This window comes from Scyliorhinus torazame, chromosome 10 (assembly GCF_047496885.1).
Source record: "Scyliorhinus torazame isolate Kashiwa2021f chromosome 10, sScyTor2.1, whole genome shotgun sequence".
Classification (NCBI taxonomy): domain Eukaryota; kingdom Metazoa; phylum Chordata; class Chondrichthyes; order Carcharhiniformes; family Scyliorhinidae; genus Scyliorhinus; species Scyliorhinus torazame.
In genome coordinates, this window is record NC_092716.1 from 112,040,973 (window position 1) to 112,059,768 (window position 18,796).

The 18,796-nt window shown below is 51.7% G+C and overlaps 1 long non-coding RNA gene across 1 annotated transcript in view; it reads left to right on the forward strand.

Moving 5' to 3' along the window:
* LOC140384855 (uncharacterized) overlaps positions 1 to 18,592 on the forward strand; it is a 340,278-nt gene extending 321,686 nt beyond the window's left edge. The window contains exon 3 of the long non-coding RNA XR_011933175.1: positions 18,460 to 18,592. This is a non-coding gene — a long non-coding RNA (uncharacterized lncRNA). The remainder of the gene's footprint in view (positions 1 to 18,459) is intronic.
* The last annotated feature ends 204 nt before the right edge of the window (positions 18,593 to 18,796 follow it).

Here is an 18,796-nt window from a genome sequence, read left to right on the forward strand (position 1 = left end):
CATGGCTATATTATCCGCCCAGTAGTTATTGCAAAAGTTCAACAGCGCCAACCCACCCTCCCCCCCCCCGAGTACGCTCCAGCAACACTTTCTTCACTCGCGGGGTTTGATCTGCCAACACAAAGCCCAAAATAACCTTATTTACCCGCTTGAAAAAGGCCCTCGAGACGAAGATGGGGAGGCACTGAAAGACAAACAGAAATCTAGGAGGACCGTCATTTTCACAGTCTGTACCCTCCCCGCCAGTGATAGCGGGAGCATGTCCCATCTCTTAAAGTCGCCTTTCATTTGTTATACGAGCCGGGATAGGTTTAACTTGTGCAGTGCCTCCATTCCCGGGCCACCTGGATTCCCAGATATCGAAAGTTCCTTCCTACCATTCTAAATGGCAGCTCTCCCAGTCTCTTCTGCCCTCTTGCCAGGATTGCAAACATCTCGCTTTTCACCATGTTCAATTTATACCCCGAAAATTACCAAATTCCCCGAGGATCCGCATAACTTCTCCCATCCCCTCCAACGGGTCTGAAATATACAAGAGCAGGTCATCTGCGTAAAGCGAGACCCGGTGCTCCACCCCCCACCGAACCAGCCCTTTCCAGTTCCTAGAGGCTGTTAACGCCATGGCCAATGGCTCTATGGCAAGAGCAAACAGTAACGGGGAGAGGGGGCACCCTTGCCTCGTCCCGCGGTGTAGTTTAAAGTACCCCGACCTCAGCCGATTCGTATGCACACTCGCTACTGGTGCCTGATAGAGCAACCGCACCCAGTCAATAAAGCCCTCACCAAACCTAAACCTTCCCAGCACCTCCCACAGGTAATCCCACTCTACCCGATCAAAAGCCTTCTCCGCGGACTTCCGGTTGCGGCGATGCGGAGCTAAGCCGCGCGTTTCGGCAGCTCCTGCGGAAACAAACTTTCGGGCTCTCCAGAGGAGCCCCAACGGAGCTTTGTTTTGACTGATCCCGTGTGGGAAGGAGCAGTGAGGTCCCCCCCCACAATATTTGGCAGGGAGCAGCGGTGGAGCAACGAGGAAAGAGGCCATGGAGCAAAGAACACAACGAGGAGAAGAAGGCAAGAAGGCGGAGGGCGGAGTGCAAGCAGAGTGGGGGCCAGACCAGCAGGAGTTCTTCATGAGATGTGTGGAGGTGCTGAAAAAGGAGGTGCTGGCGCCGATGCTGTTGGCGATCGAGGGGCTGAAGGAGACCCAGGCGGTGGAGCTTCGTGAGGTGAACGATAAGGTGAACACCAACGAGGACGATATCCAGGGCCTGGCGGTAAAAATGGAGGCGCACGAGGCGGTGCACAGGAGGTGGGCCGAGAGAATTGAGGTCCTGGAGAACAGGTCGAGGAGGAAGAACCTCCGGATTCTGGGTCTTCCCGAAGGAGTGGAGGGAGCTGATGCTGGGGCGTACGTGAGCACGATGCTCCATTCGCTGATGGGTGCGGAGGCCTCTCCGACCCCCCTGGAGCTGGAAGGGGCTCACCGGGTCCTGGCGAGGAGACCCAAGGCAGATGAGGCGCGAGCACGGGACTGGCCTAAGATAGGAGATGGCTAGTCGGGGGGGTAACCCCCCAATCCGGCTGATCACGTGGAATGTGAGAGGCCTAAATGGGCCGGTTAAGAGGGCCCGAGTGTTTGCGCACCGAAAGGGACTGAAGGCAGACGTGGCCATGCTTCAGGAGACACATCTGAAGGTGGCAGATCAGGTCAGGTTAAGGAAGGGATGGGTGGGACAGGTGTTCCATTCGGGGCTGGATGCGAAGAATAGAGGGGTGGCAATACTGGTGGGAAAGCGGGTGTCGTTTGAGCCCAAGAACATAGTAGCGGACAAGGGAGGCCGATACGTGATGGTGAGTGGTAGGTTGCAGGGGACGGAGGTGGTACTGGTGAATGTATATGCCCCAAACTGGGACGATGCTGGATTCATGAAACGGATGTTGGGGCGTATTCCGGACCTGGAGGTAGGGAGCTTGATAATGGGTGGGGATTTTAACACCGTGCTGGACCCAGCATTAGATCGTTCCAGATCTAGGACGGGGAGGAGGCCGGCTGCGGCCAAGGTGCTTAGGGGGTTTATGGATCAGATGGGGGGAGTAGATCCGTGGAGATTTGCCAGACCTTTGGCCAGAGAATTTTCTTTTTTCTCCCACGTACATAAGGCCTACTCCCGGATAGATTTTTTTGTTTTGGGCAGGGCACTGATCCCGAAAGTGGAGGGAACGGAGTATTCGGCCCTAGCCATTTCAGACCATGCCCCGCACTGGGTGGAACTGGAGCTGGGGGAGGAGAGGGACCAACGCCCATTGTGGAGGTTGGATGTGGGACTGCTGGCAGACGAGGAAGTGTGCGGGAGGGTGCGGGGGTGTATTGAAAGATATCTGGAGGCTAACGACAACGGGGAGGTGCAGGTGGGAGTAGTATGGGAGGTGCTGAAGGCGGTGGTCAGGGGAGAGTTAATCTCCATCAGGGCTCACAGGGTGAAGAGCGAGGGCAGGGAAAGGGAGAGGTTAGTGGAGGAGATTTGAAGGGTGGACAGGAGCTATACAGAGGCTCCGGATGAGGGACTACTCAGGGAGAGACGAAGTCTCCAGACGGAGTTCGACCTGTTGACCACAGGGAAGGCAGAGGCACAGTGGAGGAAGGCACAGGGGGTGATATATGAATATGGGGAGAAGGCGAGCCGGATGCTGGCACACCAGCTCCGTAAAAGGATGGCAGCGAGGGAAATAGGTGGAGTCAAAGATGGCAGGGGAACTACGGTGCGGAATGCTGGGAAAGTGAATGAGGCTTTTAAGGCCTTTTACGAGGAACTGTATAGGTCCCAGCCCCTAGGGGGAAAAGAGGGGATGCGGCGATTCTTGGATCAGTTGAGGTTCCCAAGGGTGGAGGTGCAGGAGGTGGCTGGTCTGGGGGCGCCAATTGGGGTGGAGGAGCTGGTTAAAGGACTGGAGAGCATGCAGGCAGGGAAGGCCCCGGGGCCGGATGGGTTCCCGGTGGAGTTCTACAGGAAGTATGTAGACCTGTTAGCCCCGTTGCTGGTAAGGACCTTCAATGAATCAAGGGAGGGGGGGACCCTGCCCCCGACAATGTCGGAGGCGATGATCTCTTTGATCTTAAAGCGGGATAAGGACCCACTGCAATGTGGGTCATATAGACCGATCTCGCTCCTTAACGTAGATGCTAAGTTGCTGGCAAAAATGTTGGCCATGAGGATTGAGGACTGTGTTCCGGGGGTGATTCACGAGGACCAGACGGGATTCGTAAAGGGTAGGCAGTTAAACACTAATGTGCGACGGCTCTTAAATGTGATAATGATGCCATCGGTGGAGGGGGAAGCGGAGATAGTGACAGCCATGGACGCGGAGAAAGCCTTTGATCGGGTAGAGTGGGAGTATCTCTGGGAAGTGTTGAGGAGGTTTGGGTTCGGGGGAGGGTTTATTAGTTGGGTTAAGCTCCTGTAGAAAGCCCCGGTGGCGAGTGTGGTCACGAACCGGCGGAGGCCGGAGTATTTCCAGCTGTATCCAGGGATGAGGCAGGGGTGCCCCCTGTCCCCTCTGCTGTTCGTATTAGCAATTGAACCTTTGGCCATGGCGTTAAGGGAGTCGGGGAAATGGAAGGGGGTGGTTCGAGGGGGAGAGGAACATCGAGTTTAGCTGTACGCAGACGACCTGTTGCTGTATGTGACGGATCCAGTGGAGGGGATGGTTGAGGTTATGCAGCTCCTCAGGGAGTTTGGAGACTTTTCGGGCTATAAGCTCAATGTGGGAAAGAGCGAGCTCTTTGTGATCCATCCGGGGGATCAGGGAAGAGGGATAGAGGACCTACCGTTGAGGAGGGCGGAAAGGAGCTTTCGATACTTGGGGATTCAGGTAGCTAGGAGCTGGGGGGCACTGTACAAACTTAATTTGTCGCGGTTGGTGGAACAGATGGAGGAGGATTTTAAAAGGTGGGACATGTTGCCACTCTCGCTGGCGGGTAGGGTATAGTCGGTTAAAATGGTGGTCCACCCGAGATTTCGTTTTGTATTCCAATGCCTCCCAATTGTGATCACTAAGTCCTTTTTTAAGAGGGTAAGCAGGAGCATTACAGGATTTGTCTGGGCGAGCAAGACCCCGCGGGTAAGGAGGGGGTTCTTGGAGCGTAGCAGAGATAGAGGAGGGTTGGCATTGCCGAATCTGGGTGGTTATTATTGGGCAGCCAACGTGGCAATGATCCGTAAGTGGGTGATGGAGGGAGAGGGGGCGGCGTGGAAGAGGTTGGAGATGGCGTCCTGCAAAGGAACGAGCCTGGGGGCGCTGGTGACGGCACCGCTGCCGCTCTCGCTGACAAGGTATACCACGAGCCCGGTGGTGGCAGCAACGCTAAAGATCTGGGGGCAGTGGAGACGGCACAGGGGTGCGACGGGAGCCTCGGTGTGGTCCCCGATCAGAGACAACCATCGGTTTGTCCCAGGAAGGATGGACGGGGGATTTCAGAGCTGGCATCGGGTAGGGATTAGAAGAATAGGGGACCTGTTCATTGACGGGACGTTTGCGAGCTTAGGGGCGCTGGAGGAGAAGTTTGGGCTACCCCCGGGAAACGCTTTCAGGTACATACAAGTGAGGGCGTTTGTGAGGCGGCAGGTGAGGGAATTTCCGCTACTCCCGGCACAGGGGATTCAAGATAGGGTGATCTCGGGCGTATGGGTCGGGGAGGGCAAGGTGTCGGCGATATACCACGAGATGAAAGAAGAGGGGGAGGCTTTGGTAGAGGAGCTGAAGGGTAAATGGGAGGAGGAGTTGGGGGAGGAGATTGAGGAGGGGCTATGGGCTGATGCCCTAAGTAGGGTTAATTCCTCTTCCTCGTGTGCCAGGCTTAGCCTGATACAATTTAAGGTGGTTCATAGAGCGCATATGATGGGGGCGAGGCTGAGTAGGTTCTTTGGGGTGGAGGACAGATGTGGGAGGTGCTCAGGAAGTCCGGCGAACCATGTCCATATGTTTTGGTCATGCCCGGCACTGGAGGGGTTCTGGAGGGGAGTTGCAGGAACAGTATCTAAGGTGGTGAAAGTCCGGGTCAAGCCAAGCTGGGGGCTAGCTATATTTGGAGTAGTGGACGAGCCGGGGGTGCAGGAGGCGAAAGAGGCCGGCATTCTCGCCTTTGCGTCCCTAGTAGCCCGGCGAAGGGATCTTGCTAATGTGGAAGGAGGCGAGGCCCCCCCAGCGTGGAGGCCTGGATAAATGATATGGCTGGGTTTATCAAGTTGGAAAGGATAAAGTTTGCCTTGAGAGGGTCTGCGCAGAGGTTCTACAGGCGGTGGCAACCGTTCCTAGACCATCTCGCGGAGCGTTAGATGAAGGTCGGACAGCAGCAGCAGCAACCCAGGGGCGGTGGGGGGGAGATCGTTCGTTTGGGGGGGAGGGTGGGGGGGGGGGGGGGGGGAGAGGGCGGGAGTGAGAGGGGGGGGTGGTTCCTGTGGGGGGCATGTGAGCAAGAAAGCACATGAATGATCCGGAAACTGACATGTACGAGAAGAATCCAATGTACAAAGTTCTGTATTTTATTGACTTGCCATGTTCATGTCTATTTTTTTTTTAAAAGCCTTCTGCGCAGCCATTACTACCACCACCTCCATCCCCCCTCCTTCTGAGGGCATCATAATAACATTTAAAAGCCTTCAAACATTGGCCGTAAGTTGCCTGCCCTTTACAAATCCCGTGTGGTCTTCCCCTATCTCTCCCGGGACACAATCCTCTATCCTTGTGGCCAGTATCTTAGCCAGCAGTTTGGCATCCACATTCAGTAGAGAAATTGGCCTGTGTGACCCGCATTGCTCCGGATCCTTCTCCCGTTTCAGGATCAATGAAATCGAGGCCTGCGACATTGTTGGGGGGAGAAATCCCTTCTCTTTTGCTTCATTAAATGTCCTTACCAGCTGTGGGCTCAATATCTCTGAAAACTTATAGAATTCCACCGGGTAGCGGTCCGGCCCTGGGACCATGCCCGACTGCATGTCCTCCAGCCCCTCAGTTATTTCCTCAATTTCAATTGGGGCCCCCAGCCCTTCCACCAGATCCTCATCCACCCTTGGGAACCCCAACTGACCCCAAAACTGCCTCATCCCCTCCACCCCAGCCGGGGGTTCTGACTCATATTATTTGCTGTAAAAGTCCTTAAACACCTCATTCACCCGCACTGGGTCCAGGACTGTAGTCCCACCTCTCCTCTTTACTCTTCCCATTTCCCTGGCCGCCTCCCTTTTTCTGAGCTGGTGAGCTAACATTCTGCTAGCCTTTTCCCCATACTCATAAATCATCCCCCCTTGCCTTCCTCAGCTGTTCCACCTCTTTCCCTGCAGTCAACAGCCCAAACCCGGTCTGTAACCTCCGCCGCTCCCTCAGTCCGGGGCCTCCGAGTATCTCCTGTCCATCTGGAGTATCTCCTCAACTAACCTATTCCTCTCAGCCCATTCCGCCTTTTCTCTGTGGGCCCGTATTGAGATTAATTCCCCTCTGACCACTGCCTTCAAAGCTTCCCAAACCGTTGCTGCAGAGACCTCCCCCGTATCATTTGTTTCCAGGTAGTTTTGGATGGACTTGTTCACCCACCCACAGATCGCTTCATCCACTAACAACCCCACATCCAGCCTCCATTGCGGGCGTTGTCCTCTCTCCAAACTAACCCGTAGATCCACCCAATGTGGGGCATGATCCGACACTGCGATTGCCGAGTACTCAGTATCCACCATCCCGGGTATTAGAGCCCTGCTCAGAACAAAAAAGTCGATGTGAGAGTATACCTTGTGGACATGTGAGAAAAAAGAAAACTCCCTCGCCCTTGGCCATGCAAACTTCCATGGGTCTACTCCCCCCATCTGTTCCATAAACCCCTTCAATTCCTTTGCCAAGGCTGGCACCCTCCCTATTCTGGATTTTGACCGGTCCAATTCCAGATCAATGACTGTATTAAAATCTCCTCCCATGATCAAGTTATGCGACTCTAAGTCTGGGAACTTACCTAACATCCGCCTCATGAATTCCACATCATCTCAATTCGGAGCATATACGTTCATGAGTACCACCCGCACCCCCTCCAGCTTCCCACTCACCATTATGTACCTCCCCACCGTGTCTGACACGATTCTCCCTGCCTCGAATGCCACTTGTTTATTGATCAAGATCGCTACCCCCCTGGTCTTTGAGTCCAGACCTGAGTGGGATACTTGGCCAACCCACCCCTTTCTCAATCTAGTCTGGTCTATAGCCTTTAGGTGTGTCTCTTGTAACATTGCCACGGCTGCCTTCAGCCCCCTCAAATGCGCAAACACACGAGCCCTCTTGACCTGCCCATTCAACCCTCTAACGTTCCATGTAATCAGCCTGGTCTGGGGGCTTCCTGCCCCCCCCCCCCCCCGCCGTCTGACCATCACCCTTTTTAGGCTAGCCTCCAGCTCGCGCCCCCGGCCTCCTCGAGTCCCCCCTCGGGCATTTGCCGTCCCCGACCTCCCATTTGTCCCCTAGTAACAGTTCCTCCCGTCAGCAAAGCAGCTCCCGCTCCCTCCCCCCCTGGTAACAGCACCAGAAACCCAAATCCCCATATCAAGCTCCAGCCTAACACCTGATCATCCCCCACTGTGCTTCCGTGTGTCAGCTGACCAAGTTGACTTGATAGCTCCCACCCAAGGCACCAAATAGCCTGTTTCCCCATTGTTCTCTCCCCTCTCCCCCCACTTGGACAAACATATTCAAAGCATCACATTCCCCAGTAAACAAACATCAGAAAAAACAGTGAAAAAAAACAATCACAGAAACCATCCCCCCTCCAACCAGCTCCCAGTAAGACGAGGGGCGGGATTCTCCCCTACCCGGCGGGGCGGGGGGTCCCCTGACACGATTCTCCCTGCCTCGAATGCCACTTATTTATTGATCAAGATCGCTACCCCCCTGGTCTCCCCTACCCGGCGGGCGTGATAGAGTGGCGGGAACCACTCCGGCGATGGGCCGCCCCTAAAGGTGCGGAGACACCGCACCTTTAGGGGCCAAACCCTCACCTTGAGGGGCTAGGCCCGCGCCGGAGCAGTTTCCGCTCCACCGGTTGGCGGGAAAGGCCTTTGGCGCCACGCCAGCCGGGGCCTAAAGGTCTTCGCCGAGCGACGCGGGTCTGCGCATGCGCGGGAGCGTCAGCGGATGCTGACGTCATCCCTGCGCAGGGGAGGGGGTCTCTTCCGCCTCTGCCATAGTGAAGACCATGGCAAAGGCGGAAGAAACCACCCGTGGATCGGTGGGCCCCGATCGCGAGCCAGGCCACCGTGGGGGCACCCCCTGGGGCCAGATCGCCCCGCGCCCCCCCCAGGACCCTGGAGCCCGCCCGCGCCGCCTTGTCCCGCCGTTCAAAAGGTGGTTTGATTCACGCCGGCGGGATAGGCATTCCAGCAGTGCGACTTCGGCCCATCGCGGGCCGGAGAATCGGCGGGGGTGGGCCCGCCGACCAGCGCGGCGCTATTCCCGCCCCCGCCGACCGGTGTGGCGCGATTCCCGCCCCCGCCGAATCTCTGGTGGCGGAGACTTCTGGACACGGCGGGGGCAAGATTCACGCCTGCCCCCGGTGATTCTCCGACCCAGCGGGGGGGTCGGAGAATCCCGCCCAAAGTTAATTTTAGCCATCAACACAGCCCTTTATTGCATGTAACACTACTTATTCAAACCAGCACAAAAGTGATTTTCAACAAATCGCCACCACAATACTCTGCAAGGATTCAGTGTCTTTTGTTCACATCCAGTCTTTTTTCCTTAATGAAAGTCAATACATCGTCTTGTGTTTCGAAGTAAAAATCCCGTTCCTCATATGTGACCCACAGACGGCTGCGTACAACATCCCAAACTTCACCCCTTCTTAAAGAGGGCTGTATTTGCCAGATTGAACCCAGCTCGCTGGGTTCTTGGCCAAATCCACACCCAGGTCTTGATCAATGCGCAGCTCACAATTCTCCCACCTGCTGCTCCGTTCTTTCTTGGCCCACCGCAGAATATGTTCCTTGTCCAGGAATCGGTGCAAATGTACCTACATCGCCCTCGGCGGCTCGTTCGCTCTTTACCGATTTATCCAACAAAATCCAGAATAAAACTGGAGAAAAAGGTCCAAAAGTCCGTAACAGGCGGGAGCTATCAAATGTGCGACCTACTCCTCCATGGCCACCACCGGAAGACATCCCTGCACTTTTCAAGCAGGAAGTGAGTAGAAGAATTTGATCTAAGCCCTGAGCTCAAGGTCAACCAATGCAGATTCTCATTAATCTTGGGGGCTTGGAGAAGACAGAGACGAGCACCTAACTGGCCTGACCTAATTCATAATGTACCACAAAAAAAATTTGGAGAATTGCTGAGAAAAGTAAATGAAAATCAGTGCAAGGAGGGTAATTCGCAGGCTGCCACAGTTAGAGTGTGTAACACAGGGGCAATAACACATAGAATGCAGTGGCCCGGAGGCCTGCTATGGGACTAGCAACTTAGTGTTTGTAAATTTTGTTGTGGGAAAAATCAACCACTTCGGGAGTCAGACTTGCTGTGTTCAAATCAGTGCAGTTTTATTGTTACACGAAGCTTCGAGAGAAAGCGTACGTACCCCGCGGTACGGTAGCCAGCCTTTCTCGTGGTTTGAATGGCAGTCATTCATTTTATACTTTGGGTTCACAATGAGCCCCGATACAAAACAATTATCACCTTGTTATCTTTAAACATTTTATAGACTGTACATCGATATTTGTAAGCGTTTTGCCATTTACACATGGTTATACTTAAAGAGGTTTTACAGGTTACAGGTAGCAGCAGGAAAGCAGTATCGATTGTCCCTTTGTTTTAGGAAATGGCCCAAGACATTCGTATTAGCATATCATTGTGTACACCTTGGCTGAAGTCAGCTTTATTCAAGTGGTGTCCCGCATTTATGTATTTTTTAATCTTCTGTCTGGCTCCCTTTGTCCTGGATCTGTTCCTATCTGTCCCACTGGCACCCCGCTGGACTCCAGGCATCAGTTATGTCTGCTTTATTCTCTGTGTCTCCATCTTGTGTGTCAGGCAGCCATCTTCTGTGCAAAGTGCCCTTCTGAACCATTTCCCACTTCAGTTTAAACCTCACCATGCCAATTTAGGAAATTGAATTTAGTCAATCTGGTAATTTGTGGACTGACATTGGATTCGATAACTACAGATGACTTTCAATAATGTCCTTCAGGGAAGAATCCGCCACCCCTAACTGGCCTGACCTAATTCATAATGACCTCAGAATAATTGGTGTGCAAAAATTAACTGGAGAATGTTACAGGCACAGAACTTTAATGTTGGAGTCAGTTACAGAAGAGGTAAAGCAAAGGCTGGGGTGTATTTTGTAAGAGCAACAAAGAGCCACACCAGGGACGGGATTCTGCGATCCCCCACCGGGTCGGAGAATCGCTGGGGACTGGCGTGAATCCCGCCCCCGCCGGTTGCCGAATTCTCCGGCACCGGATATTTGGCGGGGGTGGGAATCGCGCCGGTTGGCGGGCCCCCCCCCCCGGCGATTCTCCGGCCCATGATGGGCCGAAGTTCCGCTGCTGGAATGCCTGTCCCACCGGCGAGAATCAAACCACCTATCTTACCGGCGGGACAAGGCGGCGCGGGCGGGCTCCGGGGTCCCGGGGAGGGGCGCGGGGGAATCTGGCCCCGGGGGGTGCCCCCACAGTGGGCTGGCCCGCGATTGGGGCCCACCGATCCGCGGGCGGGCCTGTGCCGTGGGGGCACTCTTTTCCTTCCGCCTTCGCCATGGTCTCCACTATGGCGGAGGCGGAAGAGACCCCCTCCACTGTGCATGCGTGGGGATGCCGTGAGCGGCCGCTGACGCTCCCGCGCATGCGCCGCACGGCAAAGTCATTTCCGCGCCAGCTGGCGGGGCACCAAAGGCCTTTCCCGCCAGCTGGCGGGGCGGAAATCAGTCCGGCGTGGGCCTAGCCCCTCAAGGTGAGGGCTCGGCCCCTCAAGATGCGGAGAATTCCCCACCTTTGGGGCGGCGCGATGCCAGACTGATTCGCGCCGTTTTTGGTGCCGGTCGGCGGACATCGCGCCGATTGCGGAGAATCCGCCCCTGGTTTGTAGAGGAAATGAAACTTACTTTATTTAACACTTAAACTATTATCTACAGCTGCAGTAGTTCCCTATTGGGCCTTCTCTAGGTGGTGCCTTACTGGTCGACTCTATTTATACAACCTCAAGTGAACCTTGTTAAGGGTGCCCTGCCCCCTAATCGTGGGAGCTCATATTCCGCATGCTCCTCGGGGTAGTGAATCACCCCTACCCCATGAGACCCGTGAGGGTTCAAATATCCGCCCCCTCCCCCCCCCTCCCCCCGCAAGTCTGAAGCATCCTCCTATGACTGTGGTGAAGGAGGGTACCGGACTCTCTTGACCTTTGGCTGGGCATCGGACAGCGTGTACCTCGAGGGTGATGTGGATGTTGCCTCTTTTGGGGCAGTCGAAAATGAGAGGTCATAGTTTTAGGATAATGGGTAGAAGATTTAAAACAGCGATGAGAAGAAATTACTTCTCTCAAAGGGTTATGAATCTGTGGAATTCACTACCCCAGAGTGCAGTGGATGCTGGGACATTGAGTAAATTTAAGGAGGAGATAGACAGATTTTTAATTAGTAATGGGTTGAAGGGTTATGGAGAACAGGATCATGTTGAATTGTGGAGCAGGTTCGAGGGACTGAATTGCTTACTCCTGCTCCTAGTTCTTATGTTCTTATGGGTGTTAGGGCAGTGGCTTACAGGGGGATGAGTGGGGGATGAGGGAGGTGCAGTGGTAGATGATTTTAGCTGAGCAACCAGACTGCACATTGACAATTACTCTGACATGGGTGGTTCAAGCAATTAATTCACTTCAGGCAGTTGTAAGGTACAGTCACTATCAACTAGTTTATGGAGTAAAATTGCCTTCTATGCTCTGTGATTGCCCTTCTGCGCCAGACCATAGAACATAGAACATACAGTGCAGAAGGAAGCCATTCGGCCTATCAAGTCTGCACCGACCCACTTAAGCCCTCACTTCCACCCTATCCCCGTAACCCAATAACCCCATCGAACCTTTTCGGCCACTAAGGGCAATTTATCACGGCCAATCCACCTAACCTGCACGTCGTTGGACTGGGGGAGGAAACCGGAGCACCCGGAGGAAACCCTCGCAGACACGGGAAGAACGTGCAGACTCCACACAGACAGTGACCCAGCGGGGAATCGAGCCTGGGGCCCTGCCGCTGTGAAGCCACAGTGCTATCCACTCGTGCTACCATGCTGCCCTCATACTACAATTAGTTGTAGCTTTCTGCACATTTGATTGCTTTACATGCAGGCAGACAAGACTAAAGCCTCTAAGAAAATTCAGGAGTTCTGAGACATATAAAACAATCTGAGACCAATTTAACTCAGGAGCTTTTGTGTATTATAAAGGTCAGGATCATAGGGAATGGAAAGTCTCAGGTTAGCTGATAGGTCATGATGATAAGATAGTAATTAACAAATATGACAATCAAACTGTTAAGGTTCATTCTTCATGATTAAATAGAATTAATTACAATATCTGGAATTCTGAGGACTTGATAGAAATAAATGATGCACCTTGTATCCCAAATACCAATATGGGGCCAATGTGTTTTGTGATGCTTAGAAGACCCTGAGGAACAGAATATTGTAGAACAGGGGCTGGATGGTGGTAGGCTGCATGATCATGAAACACAGGGCAGAGTTATCATATCCACAGATTAGGATTGCTGAGGAAAAAAAGGCAATGGGTCACCTCGGGAGGCAGAGGTGGTTATAGATAGAAGCTTCAGGGATGTAGTTACTCCGAAGAATAAAGATAGATGGGTGACGGTGAGAGGGACTGGGAGGAAGCAGTCAGTACAGGGATCCCTATGATCGTTTCCCTTAGTAACAAGTATACCGCTTTGGATACTGTTGGGGGGGGGACTTACCAGGGGCAAGCCATGGGGTACAGGTCTCTGGCACAGAGTCTGTCCCTGTTGCTCAGAAGGGAAGGGGGGGAGAGGAGTAGAGCATTAGTCATTGGAGACTCCATAGTTAGGGGGATAGATAGGAGATTCTGTGGGAACGAGAGAGACTTGCAGTTGGTGTGTTGCCTCCCAGGTGCCAGGGTCCATGATGTCTCGGATCGTGTTTTCGGGATCCTTAAGGGGGAGGGGGAGCAGCCCCAAGTCATGGTCCACATAGGTACCAACGACATAGGTAGGAATAGGGATAGGGATGTAAGGCAGGAATTCAGGGAGCTAGGGTGGAAACTTAGATCTAGGACAAACAGAGTTATTATTTCTGAGTTGTTACCCGTGCCACGTGCTAGCGAAATGAGGAATAGGGAGAGAGAGGAGTTGAACACGTGGCTACAGGGATGGTGCAGGAGGGAGGGTTTCAGATTTCTGGATAATTGGGACTCATTCTGGGGTCGGTGGGACCTCTACAAACGGGATGGTCTACACCTGGACCAGAGGGGTACCAATATCCTGGGGGGGGGGGAAATTTGCTAATGCTCTTCGGGAGGGTTTAAACTAGTTCAGCAGGGGATTGGGAACCTGAATTGTAGCTCCAGTATACAGGAGGTTGAGAGTAGTGAGGTCATGAGTAAGGTTTCAAAGTTGCAGGAGTGTACCGGCAGGCAGGAAGGTGGTTTAAAGTGTGTCTTCTTCAATGCCAGGAGCATCCGGAATAAGGTGGGTGAACTTGCGGCATGGGTTGGTACCTGGGACTTCGATGTTGTGGTCATTTCGGAGACATGGATAGAGCAGGGACAAGAATGGTTGTCGCAGGTGCCAGGGTTTAGATATTTCAGTAAGCTCAGGGAAGGTGGTAAAAGAGGGAGGGGGTGGCATTGTTAGTCAAGGACAGTATTACAGAACGCCCTTTGGCAGAAAGGGCGTTTGGTGAGGACTCGTCTACTGAGGTAGTATGGGCTGAGGTTAGAAACAGGAAAGGAGAGGTCACCCTGTTTGGGGTTTTCTATAGGCCTCCGAAAAGTTCCAGAGATGTAGAGGAAAGGATTGCAAAGATGCTTCTGGATAGGAGCGAAAGCAACAGGGTAGTTGTTATGGGGGACTTTAACTTTCCAAATACTGACTGGAAACGCTATAGTTCGAGTACTTTAGATGGGTCCGTTTTTGTCCAATGTGTGCAGGAGGGTTTCCTGACGCAGTATGTAGATAGGCCAACGAGAGGCGAGACCATATTGGATTTGGTACTGGGTAATGAACCAGGACAGGTGTTAGATTTGGAGGTAGGTGAGCACTTTGGTGATAGTGACCACAATTCGATTACGTTTACTTTAGTGATGGAAAAGGATAGGTATATACCGCAGAGCAAGAGTTATATCTGGGGGAAAGGCAATTATGATGCGATGAGGCAAGACTTAGGATGCATCAGATGGAGAGGAAAATTGCAGGGGATGGGCACAATGGAAATGTGGAGCTTGTTCAAGGAACAGCTACTGCGTGTCCTTGATAAGTATGTACCTGTCAGGCAGGTAGGAAGTGGTCGAGCGAGGGAACTGTGGTTTACTAAAGCAGTCAAAACACTTGTCAAGAGGAAGAAGGAGGGTTATGTAAAGATGAGACATGAAGGTTCAGTTAGGGCGCTCGAGAGTTACAAGCTAGAAAGGACCTAAAGAAGGAGCTAAGAAGAGCCAGGAGGGAACATGAGAAGTCTTTGGCAGGTAGGATCAAGGATAACCCTAAAGCTTTCTCTAGATATGTCAGGAATAAAAGAATGACTAGGGTAAGAGTAGGGCCAGTCAAGGACAGTAGTGGGAAGTTGTGCGTGGAGTCCGAGGAGATAGGAGAGGTGCTAAATTAATATTTTTCGTCAGTATTCACACAGGAAAAAGACGATGTTGTCGAGGAGAATACTGAGCTTCAGGCTACTAGATTAGAAGGGCTTGAGGTTCATAAGGAGGAGGTGTTAGCAATTCTGGAAAGTGTGAAAATAGATAAGTCCCCTGGGCCGGATGGGATTTATCCTAGGATTCTCTGGGAAGCTAGGGAGGAGATTTCTAAGCCTTCGGCTTTGATCTTTAAGTCAGCTTTGTCTACAGGAATAGTGCCAGAAGACTGGAGGATAGCAAATGTTGTCCCCTTGTTCAAGAAGGGGAGTAGAGACAACCCCAGTAACTATAGACCAGTGAGTCTTACTTCTATTGTGTGCAAAGTCTTGGAAAGGTTTATAAGAGATAGGATGTATAATCATCTGGAAAGGAATAATTTGATTAGAGATAGTCAACACGATTTTGTGAAGTGTAAGTCGTGCCTCACAAACCTTATTGAGTTCTTTGAGAAGGTGACCAAACGGTGGATGAGGGTAAAGCAGTTGATGTGGTGTATATGGATTTCAGTAAAGCGTTTGATAAGGTTCCCCACGGTAGGATACTGCAAAAAATATGGAGGCATGGGATTCAGGGTGATTTAGCAATTTGGATCAGAAATTGGCTAGCTGGAAGAAGACAAAGGATGGTGGTTGATGGGAAATGTTCAGACTGGAGTCCAGTTACTAGTGGTGTACCACAAGGATCTGTTTTGGGTCCACTGCTGTTTGTCATTTTTATAAATGACCTGGAGGAGGGCGTAGAAGGATGGGCGAGTAAATTTGCAGATGACACTAAAGTCGGTGGAGTTGTGGACATGCGGAAGGATGTTACAAGTTACAGAGGGACATAGATAAGCTGCAGCGCTGGGCTGAGAGGTGGCAAATGGAGTTTAATGCAGAAAAGTGTGAGGTGATTCATTTTGGAAGGAATAACAGGAAGACAGAGTACTGGGCTAATGGTAAGATTCTTGGCAGTATGGATGAGCAGAGAGATCTCGGTGTCCATGTACATAGATCCCTGAAAATTGCCACCCAGGTTGAGAGGGTTGTTAAGAAGGCGTACGGTCTGTTAGCTTTTATTGGTAGAGGGATTGAGTTTCGGAGCCATGAGGTCATGTTGCAGTTGTACAGAACTCTGGTGCGGCCGCATTTGGAGTATTGCGTGCAATTCTGGTCGCCGCATTATAGGAAGGATGTGGAAGCATTGGAAAGGGTGCAGAGGAAATTTACCAGCACGTTGCCTGGTATGGAGGTGTTGTTGCTAACTTTAGGCTTAGTTTAATTGCTCTGTTCTATCACCTTTGCTCTTGAGTCGCCAGGTATCTTTCTGATACTGCCACGTGGTTCAAGTCCGAGTAATGATCAATAATCCAATCCACCGCTTAGTAAGAATTAAATCAAAGCACATTTATTATATACAGTAATCAATACTCATGCATAAATCCTATGTCTAAGCTACTTCCTACAACTAACAGGCCAATACTTAACTTGGAAATGGCCCACCAGGTCAGGGAAACGAATGGCCTTTCGTTCGGGTTCTGAGCCTGCGGGATTCGAAGCTGGTACAGATTAATAGCTAGGAGCGCCTATCTCGTTGCGAGCGTTGAAGTAAGACTTACGGGATGTTTTGCGATGGCTGGACCGGTCACTGTCAAGGGTTGGTCTGTGTTGCTGAGTGACTCGGTCAGAAGAAGAAGCAGAAGGGTGCAGGAGGATGCAGAAGGGGTAGCAGAGGGTCGATTTGAACTTGGACTCTATTCTTATAGTCCCCAGGGGCTTCCCGCCTTTCGGGGCGGACTCTGCACCTGGTTCTAAGTGATTGGACTTTGTCCCAATCACTTGGTTCGATATTCTCCAATGCTGGAGCGATTCCTTGATCGATGGGCGGTCTTGAGGTGATCATTCACCTCCCTTTGTGTAGGCTTCTGTTGGCGCCGATGAGTTTGGGTTGGCTTTGTGTCTAAAATGTTGCACATTGTTCCCGGGGATTGCTCATTAGTATGCAGATGGCTGGTGTTTTGTTGTGCTGATGGTTCCTGGTATCGATTTTGTCTGGCCTTCCCAGAGGTGAATACACAGTCTACCTGTAGCTGCTTGTTTTAATCCTGTTGGCTGATTTTCCCATCAGCCTTTGCCGTTCGCCATTTTAAATCGGGGTTTGCCATTCTAAATCGGGAGTTAGCCATTTTAACTGGCCACAGAGGGAAGATCTTATGAGGGTTGGCTGAGGGACTTGAGGCTGTTTTCATTAGAGAGAAGAAGGTTAAGAGGTGACTTAATTGAGGCATACAAGATGATCAGAGGATTAGATAGGGTGGACAGTGAGAGCCTTTTTCCTCGGATGGTGATGTCTAGCACGAGGGGACATAGCTTTAAATTGAGGGGAGATAGATATAGGACAGATGTCAGAGGTAGGTTCTTTACTCAGAGAGTAGTAAGGGCGTGGAATGCCCTGCCTGCAACAGTAGTGGAGTCGCCAACACTAAGGGCATTCAAATGGTCATTGGATAGACATATGGACGATAAGGGAATAGTGTAGATGGGCTTTAGAGTGGTTTCACAGGTCGGCGCAACATCGAGGGCCGAAGGGCCTGTACTGCGCTATAATGTTCTATGTTCTAAAAGGCAGAGAAAAAGCAGGGAGGCAGTGCAGGTGTCCCCTGCGGTCATACAATTTTGGATACTGTTGGGGGAGATGGCTCACCAGGGGAAGGCAGCAGTAGCCAGGTTCATGGCACCATGGCTGGCTCTGCTGTACAGAAGAGCAAAAAGAGCGGAAGGGCTATAGTCACAGGGGATTCAATTGTAAGGGGAGTAGATAGGCGGTTCTGTGGTCGAAAACGAGACTCTCGAATGGTATGTTGCCTCCCAGGTGCACGGATCAGGGATGTCTCAGATCGGCTGCAGAACATTCTGAAGGGGGAGGGTAAACAGCCAGTTGTCGTGGTGCATATAAGCATCAATGATATAGCTAAAAAAATAGGATGAGGTCCTACAAACAGAAGTTAGGAGCCAAGTTAAAAAGTCGGACCTCAGAGGTAGTAATCTCAGGATTGCTACCAGTGCCACGTGGTAGTCAGAGTAGAAATGAAAGAATAGGCAGGATGAATGTGTGGCTTGACAGATGGTGCAGGAGGGAAGGGTTCAGATTTTTGGGACATTGGGACCGGTTCTGGGGGAGGTGGGACTACTACAAATTGGACGGTCTACACCTGGGCCGGACTGGAACCAATGTCCTTGGGGGAGCAGAGGGATACAGATCCTTAGAAAATAGGCGACAGTTTTAGATAGAGCATCTGGATCGGCGCAGGCTTGGAGGGCCGAAGGGCCTGTTCCTGTCCTGTAATTTTTCTTTGTTCTTTCTTTTTCTTTGTATCCAAATGCCAATTGCAGCAGCCAAGTTTTCAGCAGTGCCAATGTGGTGATATTTTTTTCACTCAGCTTTTGAGTACCAGCACCCTTATTCCAAATTTGAGTTTTTCATCTAATTGATGTTGGATGGCACTCACAGATTGTAAATATAAGTTGAAGTAAATCAGGAAGTTGTACAATGTAGAAAAATGACATTTTCTCCTGTCTTTCTCTATAGGATCATACGGATGGTTAGTCCCTGATTAACCCAATGACAGCTCCGAGCCACCTATCTAGTGGTGTGACAGTGATTGAGTGTGGAGCATCACAGGGCGGTTTGCTGCATTCTGAAAAGTGGGAGATCACACAGGTAAAACTGCAGACATTTAATGTGTGTACAATATTACATTAGGAGGGATAAGAGGTGCAGCACATTGGGTCACATGCCATTCAGGTATTCGATAGAAATGGCAGAACATAGAGGAGCTGAGTTCTCAGTAACTCACCTTCAGTTGGAGTTGTTGATTATTCATGGTGTCGTGGAAATAATAATAGAGACAGAGGCTTCGAGCTTC